Source organism: Ovis aries, chromosome 2, assembly GCF_016772045.2.
Source record: "Ovis aries strain OAR_USU_Benz2616 breed Rambouillet chromosome 2, ARS-UI_Ramb_v3.0, whole genome shotgun sequence".
NCBI classification, from domain to species: Eukaryota; Metazoa; Chordata; class Mammalia; order Artiodactyla; family Bovidae; genus Ovis; species Ovis aries.
The window spans coordinates 85,703,426-85,722,398 of NC_056055.1; the positions used below are offsets into that span (position 1 = coordinate 85,703,426).

Here is an 18,973-nt window from a genome sequence, read left to right on the forward strand (position 1 = left end):
TAGAGTGTTTGCATTTTCTTATTAATTTGTAAGCATTCTTTATTCTAGATAGCAGTGCTTTGTTTTACATATATATTGCAAATACCTTCTGTCCCATGAATCTTGAATAATGTAAATTAGACATTCAAAATATGTAAATTTCTATAGTTATTTTTGTTAATTTCTTTTCTAATGTTTTTGTTCTAGTAGTCCTATAGTCTTACGTTTCCTATACCCTGACATCTTTAGAATTCATATTGGAATATGGTTTTCCACACCATATATTTAGTAGTTTATTGATTTGTGATGCAGTTTCTCTCACATCTTTAAGCTGCCATGTGTATATGGATTTATTTCTGGACTTCCTATTATTTTCATGTGTTCAGGTATTATAGTTTCATAATTTTACTCATTATTTGCTAGTGTGACCTACTTATTTATTCTTTTTGTAAGTATGAACTCTAATGTACCTCTTCTCTAGTAATATTTAAGGATCATTTTATTAGTTTTACTGAAAAATTCTATTAGAAGGCATATTGGAACATTATCTACTTTATGAATTGATTTGGGAATAATTGTGATCTACTATTTAAGAATATGGAATAAGGTTTTATAATTTTCTTAAAATGATGGCTCAGACGGTAAAGTGTCTGCCTGCCATGTGGGAGACCTGGGTTTGATCCCTGGGTTAAGAAGATACCCTGGAGAAGGAAATGGCAACCCACTCCAGTACTCTTGCCTGGAAAATTCCATGGACTGAGGAGCCTGGTAAGCTACGATCCATGGGGTCGCAAAGAGTCGGACATGACTTCACTTTCACTTTACTTTTATTATGTTTATTACTAGCTATTCATATTATTGTAAAAATATTGTTTTATACAAAAAACATTTAAATTATATTTTAATTAATCATTTACAGACATTAGCAGTGTTACTGAATTATCTTGAACTTCTTTTCAACAATTTTTCCCAAATGTCTTATTAGTTCTAAAAATGTGTATATTTTCTATTTATACAATTACAGTGTCAGGAGGAAAGCTGTCTCTTTTTTTTCTTTTGGTATAATTCTCATACCATACATTTAATCCATTTATAGTGTACAGGCCAATACTTTTTAGTTTTTGCAGGGTTTTACAACTATTACCAAAATTACTTTTAGAACATTTTCATCAATTCCAGAAGAAGCCCTATAAATTTTAATAATCATTCCTCATTTATCTTTAGCTTTGCAGCCCAAGATCACCACCTATGGGCTTTCTTACTGTATAGATTTATCTGTTTTAAACATTTCATATTAATGAAATGAATTTTAATGAATTATAAGATCTTTTGTGACTGACTTCCTCCACTTAGAATAATGCTTTCATAGAGTTTATCCATGTTGTTGTATGTATCAGTACTTTATTATTTTTATAGTTGAATATACTCTATTATATAGATAATCTATATTCTATTTATGTGAATTAGATGGAGATTTGTACTATAAACATGTGTGTTCAAGATTTTGTATATACATATATTTTTATTTCTCATAGGTATATTCCAAGGAGTGAGGTATACATACAAGGTCAAGTGATAATTCTGTTTTTAAGCTTCTGAGGAATGGTCAGACAGTTTTCAAAAGCAGCTGTATTATTTTATATTCTGAACAGCACTGTCTGAGGGTTCTGATTTCTCTTTGTCCTTGGCAACACTAGGGGCTTCCCTGGTGGCTTAGATGGTAAAGTGTCTGCCTGCAGTGCGGGAGACCCGGGTTCGATTCCTGGGTCGGGAAGATCCCCTGGAGAAGGAAATGGCAATCCACTCCAGCACTCTTGCCTGGAAAATCTCATGGACGGAGGAGGCTGATAGGTTACAGTTCATGGAGTCGCAGAGTTGGACACGACTGAGCGACTTCACTTCACTTTGGCAACGCTTACTATTGTCTTTTTGATTTTTAGCCATCTTTGTGGATGTGAATGGCCTCATTGTGATTTTTATTTTCATTTCCCTGAAGGTGAATAATTTTGGTCAACTTTTTATGTTATTGGCCACTTGCATATCTCTGAAGAAATGTGTAATTTCTTTTGTGATATTCTAGATACAAGTCTCTTTTTATTTATATAATTTCAAACTATTTTTTTTAGTTCTCTGAGTTGTTTCTTACATCCTTAATGGTATTATTTGAACACAAAGTGTAAAACTTTTATATTTAATTTATCTACTTTTTCTTTTGTTGTCCATGCTTTTGGGCATTCTCAGATGCATCTCAGATGTGCATCTGAGAAACCATTGCTTGATCCAGGATCATGAAAATGATCCTTATGTTTTTTTCTAAGAGTTTTATTTCTTACATTTAGTTCTTTAATCCATTTTGAGTTAATTTTTAAATATGATGTTTGATAGGAATCCACTTACATTCTTTTGCATGTGTTATTCCATTGTCCCAGTTCCATTTGATAAAAAAGGCAATAAAAGGAAATAACACTGAATTTATCCTAGCATATTTATTGAAAATCAATTGACTATAAATATAAAGGTTTATTTCTGGATCTCAGTTCTGTTTCTTTGATCTATGCATTTGTTATGCCTATATCACACTATATTGATTATTGTAGATTTGTAATAAATTTTGCAATTAGGATTTGTGTGTCCTCAATATTTAGTCTTCTTTTTCAAGGTTAGCTTTTCTCTATCGTTTACATTTCTATATGAGTTTTAGAATCAGCTTTTCCATTTCTTCTGAAATAAAAGCAAGCTGATATTGTTTTGATAGACATTCTGTTGAATCAGATCAATGTGGTGAGTGTTACCATCTTAACAGTATTGTAACTCCAATTCATAAATGGATGTTTCATTTATTTAGAACCTACTTTAATTTCTTTCAGTAATGTGTGATAGTTTTCAGATTATAACTTTGCACTTCTTTGGGTACATACATTTTAAAATATTTAATTATTTTTTCTGTTATTCTAAATGGAATTGTTTCTTAATTTCCTTCTTCTACAGTTCATTCCTAATGTTATGTATGCAATTAATTTTTGTATATTAGTCTTATATCTTGCAAACTACCTAAACAGATTGTTTCTATAGGATTTTCTGTGTGTAAGATCATGTCATCTGTAAGTAGAACTCATATTCTTCCTTTCTAATTTGTATTTCCTTTATTTCCTTTTATTGCCTGTCACCCTAGCTAGAATCTCTAGTATGAAGTTAAATGGAAAAAAAGAGAGAGTGGAAATCTATATCTTCTTCCTGATCTCAGGAGGAAAGGATTTGCTCGTATGTGTGGTATTAGCAATGAGCTTGTTGTTGATATACCTTATCAGTTAAGAAAATTCCCTTCTTTTCCTAGTGTGTTGAATTTTTTTAAATCATAAAACTGTGTTGGGTTAGGCAAATAAATGCCTTTTATGTATCTATTGAAATGGTTAGGTGGTATTTGTCTTTCATTTTATTGGTGTGGCATATTACCTTGTTTTTTGGATGTTAGACCAACCTTATGCTGCTGGGGTATCTTTATTTTTATCTGACGTAAGTGTAATATTTTTATTTGACCTTAAGTGAAGATGATAGCCTTAAAGAATGAGTTCAGAAGTGTTCTCTCGCTTACATTTTTGGAATAATTTTTTCAGAATTAGTATGAAATCTTTTAAAATGTTTGGTAGAATTCACCAGTGAAACCATCTGGTCTGGGAATTTTCTATGTTGGGAGATTTTAATAGCTGATTAAGTTCACTTATCATGGGTTGAGATTTTCTATTTATTCTTGAGTCAGTTTAGGTATTTTGTATGTTTCAGAATGTGTACTTTTCATCTTGGTTATCTAATTTGTTGGACGATTGTTTATAGTATTCTCTAGTCATCTTTTAAATTTCTGTATGGTTAGTAGTACTGTCTTTACAAGTCACTTACATTCTTTCTCTTAATTCTGTTGCTGTCTTCGAAAGAGCTTTAGAGTTAGTTGAATATATTGTATGCCTTGAAAAGTATTTCAACAATAATCTTGATTATTTCATTCCTTCCTTCTCCTTTTGGATCACTCTGCTATACTTTTCTGTTTCCCTAAGCTATAAAGTTGCATTGTTGGTTTTAGATAGGTAACCTTTTTTAGTGTAGGCATTTACAGCTTTAAGTTTCCTTCTGACCTTTGTTACATCCTGTGAGTTTTGGCATGTTATGTTTTTGTTTGCATTTGTATCTGGATATTTTTGGATTTTCCTGTGGTTTCTCCTTTGATCGATTGTGTCTTCAAGAGTGTATTGTTTAATTTCCATGTGTTTTGAATTTTTCAGTTTTCCTTCTGTTAATTGAGTTTTAGCTCTATCTACTGTGCTCAGAAAAGATGCTTTGTATAATTTTAATGTTTTCAAATTTATTGAGAGATGTTTTATGACTTGACATATGGTCTGATATGTTGAATGTCCCATTTGTAATTAAGAAAAATGTGTATTCTGCTGTTTGGGGGTAGAGTGAAACATATACATCTGTTAAATATACTTGGTTCATAGTGTTTTAAGGGTCTTTTTATCCTTAATGCTCAGCTATCTAGATGTTCTACCATTATTTAAAGTGGACTGTTGAGTTACCCAACTATTAATATAAAACTCTTTATTCTTTCAGTTGTGTCCTTTGTATAATTTAGGGCTTTGGTTTTGGTGCATGTATGTTTATAGTGGTTACATCTTGATGAATTGACTTGACTCATTGATTAATATATAATGCCCTCTCTGGCCTTTTATAACTGTTTTTGACTTAGTCTTTTTTGTCCAGTATTCTTACATTCATCCTAGTTCTGTTTTGGTTATTATTTTCATGAAATACTTTTTCTCATTCTTCCATTTTCCTTTTTTTGTGTCTTTGGATCTGATAGTCTGTTCTAAAAACATACGGTTGTATAATATTTTCTTTATTCTACTTCTGCCTGTTGATAGAATTTAATCTGTGTGCACTTAAAGTAGTTACTAGTAAATAAAGATTAACTTCTGCCACTTTATTGCCTGTTTGCTGTATGTCTTCTAGATTTTTTTCCCCCTCATTTTCTGTATTACTGCCTTCCTTTGTGTTTAGTTGATTTTTTTGTAGTGGCACATTTTTATTCCCTTCTCATTTTTGGGTATATGTTCTTTTGATTTTTTTTGTGGTAATCATCAATATTATATTTATCATCCTAAACTTATAACAATATAATTTGAATTGATACTAACTTATCTTCAGTAACATGGAAAACTCTTCTGCTTTGTTGCTTTTTCACTCTGTTTCAAGTTATTTTTGTCACCAGATACATCTTTATAAAATGTGTGCTCTGCAATGTAGATTTATAACTTTTCATTTTTGGCTCTGAAGTTATATACAGAATAAAAATTAGAGTTAAAACCAACTATACAACAATACTGTATTTTATATTTGCCCATGTATTTACCTTTATTGGAGCCCTTATATTTTCAGATGGTTTTGAGTTACCACTTTACATTCTATCTGAGGTATTTCCATTAGCATTTCTTATTAGAGTTCTTAATGAACTCCCTCAGCTTTTGTTTATCTGTGAATGTCTTAATTATGCTCTGATTTTAAAGGACACTTTTGCTGGGTATAGAATTCAACATTGACATTTTTTCTTTCAAAACTTTAAATATATCATTTAAATATATATCATTGCCTTCTGACTTCCATGATTTTTGATGAGAAATCAGGTGTTACTCCCATTAATGAGCCCTTGTGACTAGACACTCTCCTATATTACTTTCATGATTCTCTTTTTGTTTTTGACTGATTTTACAAAGTTTAATTGTAGTGTATCTTAGTGTGGGTCACTTTCTGTTGATCTTACTTGGAGTCTGTTGTGGCCTTTGGCTTTACAGATACATGTATTTTATCAGAATTGAGAAGTTTTTGGCCCTTATTTCTTCATGGTTGTTTCTGCCCCACCCTCTTCTGTCTCTTGTTTCTTTGAGACTCCCATAATGTACATTTTTGTCTGTTAATAGTGTCCCACTGTTCTCTTAGGCTCTATTCAATTTTCTTCATTCATCTTTCTGCTTCTCAGATTCAATAAATTCACTAGTTCTTTTAGTTTCCTCACATCGGTTGACCCCTCTGGTGAATTACTCATTTCGGTTCTTTTAATTTTTACCTCTAGAATTTGATTCATGTTTATAACCTCAGGCTCTTTATTGATATTTGTTTGGCTTATATTAATACGTTGTTTTTCTGGTTTCCTCAATTCTTTTACATATTCTTCTTTAAGTATGCTTGAGATAGTTTTAAAGTTTTGCCTTGTAGATCTGATATCTGAGTTTCCTCAGGAATTGTTTCTGTTAATTTTTATGTTTCTTTGAATATGCCATATTGTCCTGTTTCTTTGTATGCTTTGCAACATTTTCTTGTTGTTGATAGTTGGGCATTTGTGATAACAAATATATGATAACGCTGGAAATCAGATCCTACCCCTGCTTTAAATGCTGACGGCTATGGTAGTATTTTGTTTAGTGCTTCAGTTTACTTTTGTAAAGTGTTTATTCTTTACTGTATTCAGTCAGTGAAGTCTTTGTCCTTTAGCTTTTGTCTCCTACTCTTGTGACCGAATTTCACCTTGACTGCCAACAGCTAAAATGAAAAAAACGAAAAAAAATCACACACAGAGATTCAAAACAAGTTCCTTTCCCAATCCTTGTAGATTGGCTCTCTAATAGAACATTCCTTTAATACTTATCCAGATTTGCAGTGAGCTCAGAGGTTATCCCAAATGAAGTGCCTCTGGATTTTGTGAATATGCATCTTTCACTGAAGATATGTGTGGACTTATAAACTCTCCCATGTGAAAGGGTATTTTTGAATGTCTTAATCTCTCAAAGAATTTCCCACAACATTTAGTCCTGTGACTTAGGCATCCAATTGTATATTGTAACCAGTCATCTCTTGCCCTGTGCAAAGGCATTTGAGCCATGATGAGATGGTTGGATGGCATCACCAACTCAATGGATATGAGTTTGGGCAAGCTCTAGGAGATGGTGGTGGATAGGGGAGCCTGGCATGCTGCAGTCCATGTGGTTGCAAAGAGTCAAACACAACTGAGTGACTGAACTGAACTGAACTCCACATTTCCAGTCTGTGTTCAGAGTCTGGTCAGAGATAATCCCTTTGCATCTTTCCTTCTGGTCACCACTAGACCAATTATAACAGACACATACAATAATTTGCTAGGAGAATTTATTTCTGCTCTTTCCCAAACCAGAAAAGATCACCTACTGGGAACACTGGCTACTGCCACTATATGAATTATACTGTTTTAAGATTCTTGGATTTAAGATGGCTAATGTATCAATGCAAAGAAATAGAGGAAAACAACAGAACTGAAAAGACTAGAGATATCTTCAAGAAAATTAGAGATACCAAGGGAACATTTCATGCAAAGATGGGCTCGATAAAGGACAGAAATGGTATGGACCTAACAGAAGCAGAATATATTAAGAAGAGGTGGCAAGAATACACAGAAGAGCTATACAAAAAAAGATCTTCATGACCCAGATAATCCTGATGGTGTGATCACTCACCTTGTGCCAGACATCCTGGATTGTGAAGTCAAGTGGGCCTTAGAAAGCATCATTACGAACAAAGCTAGTGGAGGTGATGGAATTCCAGTAGAGCTATTTCAAATCCTGAAAGATGATGCTCTGAAAGTGCTACACACAATATGCCAGCAAATTTGGAAAACTCAGCAGTGGCCACAGGACTGGAAAAGGTCAGTTTTCATTCCAATCCCAAAGAAAGGCAATGCCAAAGAATGCTCAGACTACCACACAATTGCACTCATCTCACATGCTAGTAAAGTAATACTCAAAATTCTCCAAGCCAGGCTTCAGCAATACGTGAACCATGAACTTCCAGAGTTTCAAGCTGGTTTTAGAAAAGGCAGAGGAACCAGAGATCAAATTGCCAACATCTGCTGGATCATGAAAAAAGCAAGAGAGTTCCAGAAATACATCTATTTCTGCTTTATTGACTATGCCAAAGCCTTTGGCTGTGTGGATCACAATAAACTGTGGAAAATTCTGAAAGAGATGATCATACGAGACCACCTGACCTGCCTCTTGAGAAATCTGTATGCAGGTCAGGAAGCAACAGTTAGAACTGGACATGGGTCAAGAGACTGGTTCCAAATAGGAAATGGAGTACATCAAGGCTATATATTGTCACCCCGCTTAATTAACTTATATGCAGAGTACATCATGAGAAATGCTGGACTGGAAGAAGCACAAGCTGGAACCAAGATTGCTGGGAGAAATATCAATAACCTCAGATATGCAGATGACACCACCCTTATGGCAGAAAGTGAACAGGAACTAAAAAGCCTCTTGATGAAAGTGAAAGAGGAGAGTGAAAATGTTGGCTTAAAGCTCAACATTCAGAGAATCAAGGTCATGTCATCTGGTCCCATCACTTCATGGGAAATAGATGGGGAAACAGTGGAAGCAGTGTCAGACTTTATTTTTGGGGGCTCCCAAATCACTGCAGATGGTGATTGCAGCCATGAAATTAAAAGACGCTTACTCCTTGGAAGGAAAGTTATGACCAACCTAGATAGCATATAGAAAAACAGAGATATTACTTTGCCAACAAAGGTCTGTCTAGTCAAGGCTATGGTTTTTCCAGTGGTCATATATGCATATGAGAGTTGGACTGTGAAGAAAGCTGAGCACTGAAGAATTGATGCTTTTGAACTGTGGTGTTGGAGAAGACTCTTGAGAGTCCCTTGGACTGCAAGGGGATCCAACCCGTCCATTCTGAAGATCAGTCCTGGGTGTTCATTGGAAGGACTGATGGTAAAGCTGAACCTCCAATACTCTGGCTACCTCATACGAAGAGTTGACTCATTGGAAAAGACTCTGATGCTGGGAGGGATTGGGAGCAGGAGGAGAAGGGGAGGACAGAGGATGAGATGGCTGGATGGCATCACTGACTCGATGGACATGAGTTTGAGGAAACTCCGGGAGTTGGTGATGGACAGGGATTCCGGGCGTGCTGTGATTCATGGGGTTGCAGAGAGTCGGACATGAGTGAACGACTGAACTGAACTGAACTGAGTGTACTGAGAATAAGCTGTGGAAGGCCTTATAAAAAATTCAAGAATATTTTATCCTTTTTTTAAGTTGCCTTTTTCTTGGTTCAACATTTTCTTTATTGTAAAATTTTGAGTTTTCCAACATTGGTTCTGGACAGTTTATACTATTTTTTCCAAGTTTTTTCCCAGGCAAGAGTGCTCGGAGCTACCTACTCTGCATTATGCTAGTGTCAACTCATTGCCTTAATTTATAAATGGATTAGTATTTTTACTGGATATAGTATTCTGTGTTGGCAATAGATATAGTGTTCCAGATACTGTGTCCAGATATGGTACTCTAGATATATAGTATTACTGGATATAGTATTCTGTGTTGGCAGTGTTTTTCTTTGAGCATTTTTAATATGTTATCTCTGTTTATAGTCTCCATTATTTCTGAAGAAAAGTCAGTTGCCAATCTTACTGAAGTGTATTGGAAACAATGAGTCACTTTCTCTTTTGGTTTCTAACAGTATCTCCTTGACTTTGGCTTTTAGCATTTTGACCATGATGTGTCTATTCATGATCATCTCTGTTTATATATAGTACTTAGAGAGTTTGTAGTATTTCTTGGATATATAGATTAATGTTTTTCATCATTGTTTGGTAGTTTTCAGCCATTATTTCTTTGAGTATTTTTTCTGTTCCTTATTCTATTGCCTCTCCTTCTGGTAGTCCCATTATGCTTATAATGGTGCATTTAATGGTGTCCAATATTTCTCTGTGTCTATTATTTTTTTTGATGTATCTTCAAATTTTTTGTTCTTATTCCTACCATTTCATATTAAAAGTTGAGCTCTTCTAGTAAGGTGTGGTGTTTTGTGTGTGTTTTTTTTTTTTTTCATTTTAGTCATTGTGCTTTTTAGTACCAGATCTTCCATTTGAATGTTTCAAAATATTTTATATACTTTTTGGTATTTGCTATTGGATAAGACTGCCATTTTACCTTTTTGAAAAAGATGTGGTACTTTTAAAGGCATGATTTTCTTTTGTTTTTTGAGTATACTTATAATGTCTCTTGAAATCTATTTGAAGTCTGGTATCTGAGTTTTCTCATGGACAGTATCTGTTGCCTGGTTTCTTTCCTTTTTATGAATGATGCTTGTCTCTTTCTTGCATGTCATAATTTTTTTGGTTGAAAAATGTATATTTAAAATTATATTCTGTAAAGTTAGCACCATCACAAATGAAAAGCTATCTATGTCTTTTACCTTCAATATACAACTACTAAAACATCCACAGCACAACAAAGATTTCTATGTTCAGTACATCAGGATGCTGGAGAACTCCACACATCTGTGCACTAAAGGTGGTTGGATTGGAAAATATGGAGGATGCAGCACCAAGGAAACAGTGGAGGTGTGCTTGCAGTCCTGGTCTATCAACACCAGCAGCTGTGCCCACAGTCTCAGAGAATCTGACAGTGGCAGGGGAGGTGATGCACATGATTCTATCCTCCTGGCCACAGTGGTGCCTACAGCCACAAGAAACTGGGCAGCAGTGATAGTGAGGCCTTACTCTTGCCCTTCACTTGCACATCTACAGCAGTGCAGCTTGTGACCCAATGCTGCAGAGGTACCCACAGAAAATTACAGCACTGGCCACCACAGAGGCACCCACAGGGAAGTTATGACACCGAATACCGTGGAGGCATCTGCAGGACCCTGCCTCCTCCTGCCTCTTCCCTCATGGTTGTGCAGCTTGCGATTCAGGATCCCAGGTATGAGGGGATAGCCCGCCATCCCAGTGCCCCAGGCAGTGGCAACTATGACACTTGTGGAAGCAGGGCAGCAATGACCCTGTAGACACAAGAAACAATAATGAAGGCCCAGGGCCACATAGAGGCAGAGGAGCATGGAAAACGCAGACTCTCAGAGGTAGCACAAATAAGAGAAACCCAAAACTTGTACTATATCACCACCTACTGGAAGTTAAAAGAAAGACCTCTAATTTCTGACCTATTGAATTGTTAGAATAAAGCAGAAGGGTGTTCCCTATGTCTATGTGTCATCAGAGGAAAAACTTATCAAGCATCATGAAAAACCACAGTAACACTTTACCGCAAAAAGAAAATGACAGTTCCCCAGAAGCTAAGCTTAAAAGTCATGGAGCATTGCAATCTGATTGATAGAGAATTCAAAATAGCTGTCATGAAGAAACTCAACTAGTTAACATGAAAACTCCAAAAGGTAGTTCGTTGAGCTCAGGAATAAAGTTAATGGACAGAAGGAATACTTTACCAAAGATTTTTAAAACTGAAAAAGAAACAAATTATAGAACTTAGGAACTCAGTAAATGATATGAAGAATGCATTATAAAGTGCTGGATACCGAGCAGATCATAGTGAAGAGATAATTAGTGAGCTCAAAGATGGAAACTAAGAAATGATATAGTAGAAGAAGAAAAAGGATTGAGATATGAAAAATGAGAAAATTCTACAATAGTTATTCAACTGTTTTAAGAGGGCAACATTAGGGTAATGGGTATACCAGAAGGAGAAAAGAAGGAGAAGGGCACAGAAAATTTATCTGTGATAGCTGAGAGCCTCCCAAACATGGGGAAAGAACTGGGTATGCAAGTCCAGGAGGCTAAGAGAATAATTACCTCAATGCAAAAACCTTGTCTAAGACACATTTTATTAAACTTTCAAAAGTCAATGACAAAGATTTTGAAATTCAGCCAGGAAAAAAAAGGATGCTAATCTACCATGGCCAATGTAGACAGCATATTAAAAAGCAGAGACGTTACTTTGCCAACAAAGGTCCATCTAGTCAAGGTTATGATTTTTCCAGTAGTCATGTATGGATGTGAGAGTTGGACTATAAAGAAAGCTGAGTGCAGAAGAATTGATGCTTTTGAACTGTGGTGTTGGAGAAGACTCTTGAGAGTCCCTTGCAGACTCAACTGCAAGGAGATCCAACCAGTCCATCCTAAAGGAAATCAGTCCTGAATATTCACTGGAAGGACTGATGTTGAAGCTGAAACTCCAATACTCTGGCCACCTGATGCGGACAGCTGACTCATTTGAAAAGACCCTGATGCTGGAAAAGATTGAAGGAGGGAGGAGAAGGGGATGGCAGAGGATGAGATGGTTGGATGTCATCACTGACTCGATGGACATGATTTGAGTAAACTCCAGGAGTTGGTGATGGACAGGGAGGCTTGGCGTGCTGCAGTCCATGGGGTCGCAAAGACATGATTGAGCGACTGAACTGAATTGAACTCAGCCTTCAGGGGAACGCCTTTAAGGCTATCAGGAGATTTCTCAGTAGAAATCCTACAGGTCTGAAGGGATTGGAATAACAAATTCAAAATACCGAAAGATAAAAACTATTACCCAAGAGTACTCTATCCAGCAAAGTTATCGTTCGGCTATGAAGGAGAAATAAAGGTTTTCCAAGACAGGTAAAAGCTCAGGGAGTTTATCAAAACTAGACCTGTCGTACAAGAAATGTTGAAAAGTGTTCTATCAGAAATAAAAAGGCAAAGGTGCACGTATTTTAGCAAGGGGATAAATAGAATGAGAAAAACTTAACTCTTTATTCGAATAGGCTTCTAAATACTTTATTATAGCAGAAACATTAAAGGGGGGAAATATAACTATAGCCACTTGCAGTTTGGTAAAAAACTCAGAACATATAAAGGGATAATTTGAGACAGCAAAAACAAAAGGGAAGAGGAAAAGCATGTAATCCATAGACATAAATGAAGGTGCTATCAACAGAAAAAAAGAGGATTTTTGCCATTGAGATATTTTATACAAAACTCACAGTAAACACAAAATATAAATCTACAGCAAAGACATGAAAATGAACAAAGAATAAACTGAGAAAAGCATCGCAGAAAACCAGCAAACCAAAATGGCAGACATAAATACAAAGCAAAAGAAATGATGGAGATATAGAACAACCAGAAAACAAAAAGTAAAATGGCAGTACTTAGTTTCATCTATCAATTATAATTCATGTAATGGATTGAATTCACCAGTCAAAAGAGACAGAGTAACCAGATGCATTAAAAAATAGTAAGACTATATGTTGTCTCCAGAAGACTCACCTCAGTTCTAAAGACAAATGCAAGGTCAAAGTGAAGGGATTGAATATGATACTCCAAGAAAATGATATTCAAAGGAAGTCAATGTAGACATACTCATATCAGACAAAATATACTTGAAGTCAAAAAAGTAATGAGACAAAATTGAACAGTATATAATGATAAAGGGGACCATTCATCAAGAAGATATAACATATATATATATCTCCACACACACACACATATCTAACATAGAAAGCACCAGAGTATATGTGAAACAGTTACTAACAAGCCTAAAAGGAGCAATTGACCATAACACAATAGTAGAGGACTTTAATACCCAACTTACATTGGCAGATAGTTCATCCAGACAAAATTCAACAGTGATACAGTGGTCTTAAATGATGCATTAGACCAGATGGATTTGATAGATTTGTTCAGGATATTCAGTCCAAGTGCAGCAAAATGCACATGCTTCTCAAGTACATATGGAACTTTTCTCAAGTTTAGACCGTATATTGAAACCAGTAAACCACCTGGGAAGCCCAGAGATCATAAAGGAAATCAATTAAATGGAGAGTAAAAAGACAATAGGAAAAAAGATCAATGAAATTAGATAGCTCCTTGAAAAGATAAAATCAGCAAATCTTTATTTATACTCTTTAAGGATAAAAAAGACAAAGCTCTAGTAAATATGGAAATGAGTGAGGAGACATAACAATGAATACCACAGAAATATGAAGGATTATAAGATAATATTATGAACAGCTCTATGCGAACAAATTGAACAAACTAGAGGAAATGGTCAAATTCTTAGAATTATACAACTTCCAAGATTGAATCATGAAGAAATAGAAAATCTTAATGGACCATATCACTATATAGAAATTGAAATGATAATCAGAAAGCTCTCCAGACCTGGACGACTTCACTGATGAATTCTGCCAACCATTCAAGGAAGATTTAGTATCTGTTCTTCTCAGACTCTTCCAAAAAACTGAAGAGGAGGTTATGATTCCTAACTCATTTTATGAGGCTAACTCCACTCTTATACAAAAACCACGTAAAGACAACACACAGAAAAAGAAAATTACAGGCCAATATCTCTGATGAACATAGATGGAAAAATTCTGAACAGAATATTAGCAAGTCAAGTAAAACAGTACATTAAAAGAATCATTACCATGATCAAGTGGGATTTATCCTAGGATGTAAAGAGGTTTCAACATCTGCAGATCAATCAGTAGGATACCATATTAACAAAATGAAGGATGAAAATCATATGATTATCTCAATAAATGCAAAAAAGGCATTTGACAAGATTCAGTGCTCATTTGTGATTTTTTTAAAAAAAAACCTCTCAACTAAATGGTTATAAAAATAATATACCTCATCATAATAAAGTTTTAAATGACAAATCCACATCTAACATCATACTCAATGGTGAAAAACTGAAAGCTCTGTCTACCATCAGGACCAGAACCAAGGCCACTCTTGCCACTCTTATTCAGCATAATATTGGAAGTCCTAACAAGAGCAGTTAGGCAAGAAAAACAAATAAAAGAAGTCCAAATGGAAAGAAAGAAGTAAAAGTATCACTGTTTGTGGATGACATGATTTTATAAAATGATTTAAAAAAACTCCACAAAAAAGCTATTAGAAAAAATAATATGACAGAGTTGCAGGGTGCAAAATCAACATACGAAACTGTGTTGCATTTATATATGTGAACAATGATCTAGCAGGAAGATAAATTTAGAAAACCACTTTTATTTATAATCAAAACAAAAGAATGAAATACTTAGGAATAAATTAAACCAAAGGTATAAAAGACCTGAACATTGTTAAGAAATTGGAAAAAATACATAAATTAAAAAATATCCTCTGCCTATGAGTTGGAACGATTAACATTGTTAAAATATCCATATGACCTAAAAATATATAGATTCAGTTCAATCCATTTCAAAATCACAAGGACATTTTTGACACAAACAACAAAAATTTCTTAAATTTATAATGGAACCACTAAAGACCTTGAATAGCCAAAGCAATTCTGAGAAAAAAGAAAAAAGCTAGTGGTATCATGTCCATGATTTCACCTAGACTGTAAAGCCATAGTAATCAAAACAGGATGGTATTTTCAGAGAAACACACACATACATCAGTGGAATAGAATTTAGAACCCAGAAATAAACCCACACTTATACAGGCAATTAATAGACAACAAAGGAACAATGAAAATACAATGGAGAAAGGATAGCCTTTTCAATAAATGATGTTGGGAAGCCTGGACAGCCACATGGGGGAAAAAAAAAAAGTGAAACTAGACCACTGTCTCATACCATACACACACAAAAGAAAAATGGATAAAAAATTTAAATGTAAATCATGAAATCATAACACTTCCAGGATAACTTGGGCGGTATGCTCTTTGATACTGGTCTTAGCAATGTCATTCTGGATATGTCTTCAGGTAAGGGAAGTAAAAGCAAAAATAAATGGTACTGAAGGTCCATCTAGTCAAAGCTATGGTTTTTCCAGTAGTCATGTATGGATGTGAGAGTTGGACTATAAAGAAAGCTGAGTGCAGAAAATTGATGCTTTTGAACTGTGGTGTTGGAGAAGACTCTTGAGAGTCCCTTGAACTGCAAGGAGATCCAACCAGTCCATCCTAAAGGAAATCAGTCCTGGGTGTTCATTGGAAGGACTGATGTTGAAGCTGAAACTTCAGTATTTTGGCCACCTGATGCGAAGAGCTGACTCATTGGAAAAGACTCTGATGTTGGGAAAGACTGAAGGCAGGAGAAGGGGATGACAGACGATGAGATGGTTAGATGGCATCACTGACTCAATGGACATGAGTTTGGGTAAACTCTGGGAGTTGGTGATGGACAGGGAGGCCTGGCGTGCTGCAGTTCATGGGGTCACAAAGAGTCGGATACGACTGCAAGTGAACTGAACTACGTCATCCTAAAAAGCTTTTGCATAGCAAAGGATACCATCTACAAATGAAAGACAATCTACTGAATATAAAAGATATCTGCAAATGATATATTTGATAAAGGGTAAAGTCTAAAATCTATAAAGAATTCATACAACTCAACAAGATATAAACAGCCCAGTTAAAAACGAACAAAGGACCCGAATAAACATTTTCTCAAGGAAGAGGTATATATGGACAACAGGCATATGAAAAGTTGATCAACATCACTCATTATTACAGAAATGCAAATCAAAACTAGTGAGGTATCACCTCGCACCTTTTAGAATAGCTCTTTTCCAAAATAAAAGAAGTAATAAGTATTGTTAAGGATGTTGAGAAATGGGAAGTCTTATATATTCTTGTTGGGAATGTAAATTGGCAGCCACTGTGGAAAACATTATGGAGAATTCAAAAAGTTAAGAATAGAACTGCCATATGATTCAATTATCCTACTTATGGGTATTTGTTTAAAGAACACAAAGGCACTAATTTAAAAAGATGTATGTACCACTGTGTTCATTGTGGCACTGTTTACAATAGCTAAGATATGGAAACAGCCTAAGTCCCTATCAGCCAATGAATGGATAAAGAAGATATGGTATACATATAATGCATATGTACACACACACACACACACAGTAGAATACTACTCAGCTGTCAAAAAGATGAAATCTTGCCATTTGTGACAATATAGATGAACCTTGAGGGTCTTATGTAAGTAAGGTAGTCTAATGGAGAAAGAAAAACACCATATGATTTCACTAATTTTATATTCACTGTAGAATATAAAAAGACAAAAACAAAATAGATAAACAGAAACAAATTCATAAATTCAGAGAACAGGGTAGTACTTTACTGGAGAAAGTTGTGCAGGGGAGGGGGTGTGATGTAGATAAAAAGGATTAGCCACTTCATCCCTTCTCTTGCCTCCCTTTCCTCCTGTCTTTCCTTCTGTCTCTATCTCTTTCTTCCATCCATCCACAAACCTACTGATATATATATATATATATATATATATAAATCAATCATTACTCTTATCTCTTTCTTCCATCCATCCACAAACCTAGTGATATATATATATATATATATATCATTACTCTTTTCTAATAAATGGGAATTTAAGAAGTACAGGTATACCTCAGAGATGTTTTGGGTTTGGTTCCAGACTGCCACAATAAAGTGAATATTGCAGTGAAGTAAGTTACATAAATTTTTTGGTTTCCCCATGCATATAGATGTTATATTTATGCTATACTGTAGTCTGTTAAGTGTGCAAGCATTATGTCTAAAGCAACAATTTACAAACTTTATTTTAAAACACTTTATTGCTAAAAAAGTCTAACCATCATCTGAGCCTTTAGTAAGTTGTAGTGCTGTGCTTAATCTCTCAGTCATGACTGACTCCTTGCGATCCCCTGGATTGTAGCCCACCAGACTCCTCTGTCCATGGGATTCTCCAGGCAAGAATATTGGAGTGAGTTGCCATGCCCTCCTCCAGGGGATCTTCTCAACCCAGGGGCTGAATCCAGGTCTCCTGCAATCCACAGGTGGATTCTTTACTGTATGAGCCACGAGGGAAGCAGTAAATTGTAGTAACATCAAATATTCATCACAGATCACCATACCAAATATAATAATAATGAAAGAGTTGAATTACCAAAATGTGACAGAGACATGAAGTGAGCAAATTTTGGAAAAGTTGCATTGATAGATTTAACGAAAAATTGCCACAGTCCTTCAATTTGTAAAAAATGCAGTATGAGTGAAGTGCAATAAAAGGAACCATGATAAACTGAAATATGCATGTACTCGCAGTGTTGTCTTGGCTAAAAACCAGTATTTTTCTCTTCAAAAATTCATTCAAGTTACTACACAGTGAATATATGAGGTATGGGAGCATTTCTAGAGTATAATAGATTTTTAGTGCTTGACCTAAAATTTGTTGCTCAGTTTTGGATTGGAAATAATGAATGTATGGTGTATTTTTGATAGCTCAGTTGGTAAAGAATCCGCCTGCAATGCAGGAGACCCTAGTTCAATTCCTGGGTCCAGAAGATCCGCTGGAGAAGGGATAGGCCACCCACTCCAGTATTCTTGGGCTTCCCTTGTGGCTCAGCTGGTAAAGAATCTGCCTGCAATGCAAAAGATCTGGTTTGATCTCTGGATTGGGAAGATCCCCTGGAGAAGGGCAAGGCTACCCGCTCCAGTATTCTGGCCTGAAGAATTCCATGGACTGTATATGTATAGTCCATGGGTTTTGGAGAAGGAAATGGCAACCCACTCCAGTATTCTTGCCTGGAGAATCCCATGGACGGAGGAGCCTGGTGGGCTACAGTCCACGGGGTCACAAAGAGTTGGATACAACTGAGTGACTTCACTTTCACTTGCAAGGAGTCGGACATGAGTGAGCGACTTTCACTTTTTCACTTTCTAGTTTTAGATAAAATATTTATTTAATACTTTATGAAAATAATTTAGATTTTATATTTTTGAAAAAAGTAACATCAATTTTAAAATTGTTTCAAAGTGAAAACACAATTTACAAAATTATCATGAGGAAAAGACAAGGTTTGAAGAACTTTAGGTAAACTTTCACCACAGTCAAGTGAACTCAGCATGATCTGAATCTGAAACATTATAAACTTATTATTATTTTTTTGCTGCACTATTTTTTTCTTCTCTGAGTATGTTTATGTATCTGCGTTTAAAATTAAGGCAATAATAAAACATCGGCTATTTGTCTTGAGTAATATTTAAGTTAATGAGTTATTTTTTTGTTCATGTAATTAGCAATCTTTTTGTTGTACAGTCCTTCCTTTATTGAAATTTTAATAAGTAAATTTCTACATAGATTTTCAATTTTATTTGCTTCAGATTCTTAACTTTCATACCAGGAGACC

At 35.1% G+C, this 18,973-nt stretch overlaps 1 protein-coding gene across 3 annotated transcripts in view; it reads left to right on the forward strand.

Annotated features, from left to right (window-relative positions):
• The window catches only part of CNTLN (centlein), a 357,273-nt gene that overhangs the window by 123,982 nt on the left and 214,318 nt on the right, over positions 1-18,973 (forward strand). The gene's annotated exons all lie outside the window — the stretch shown is intronic.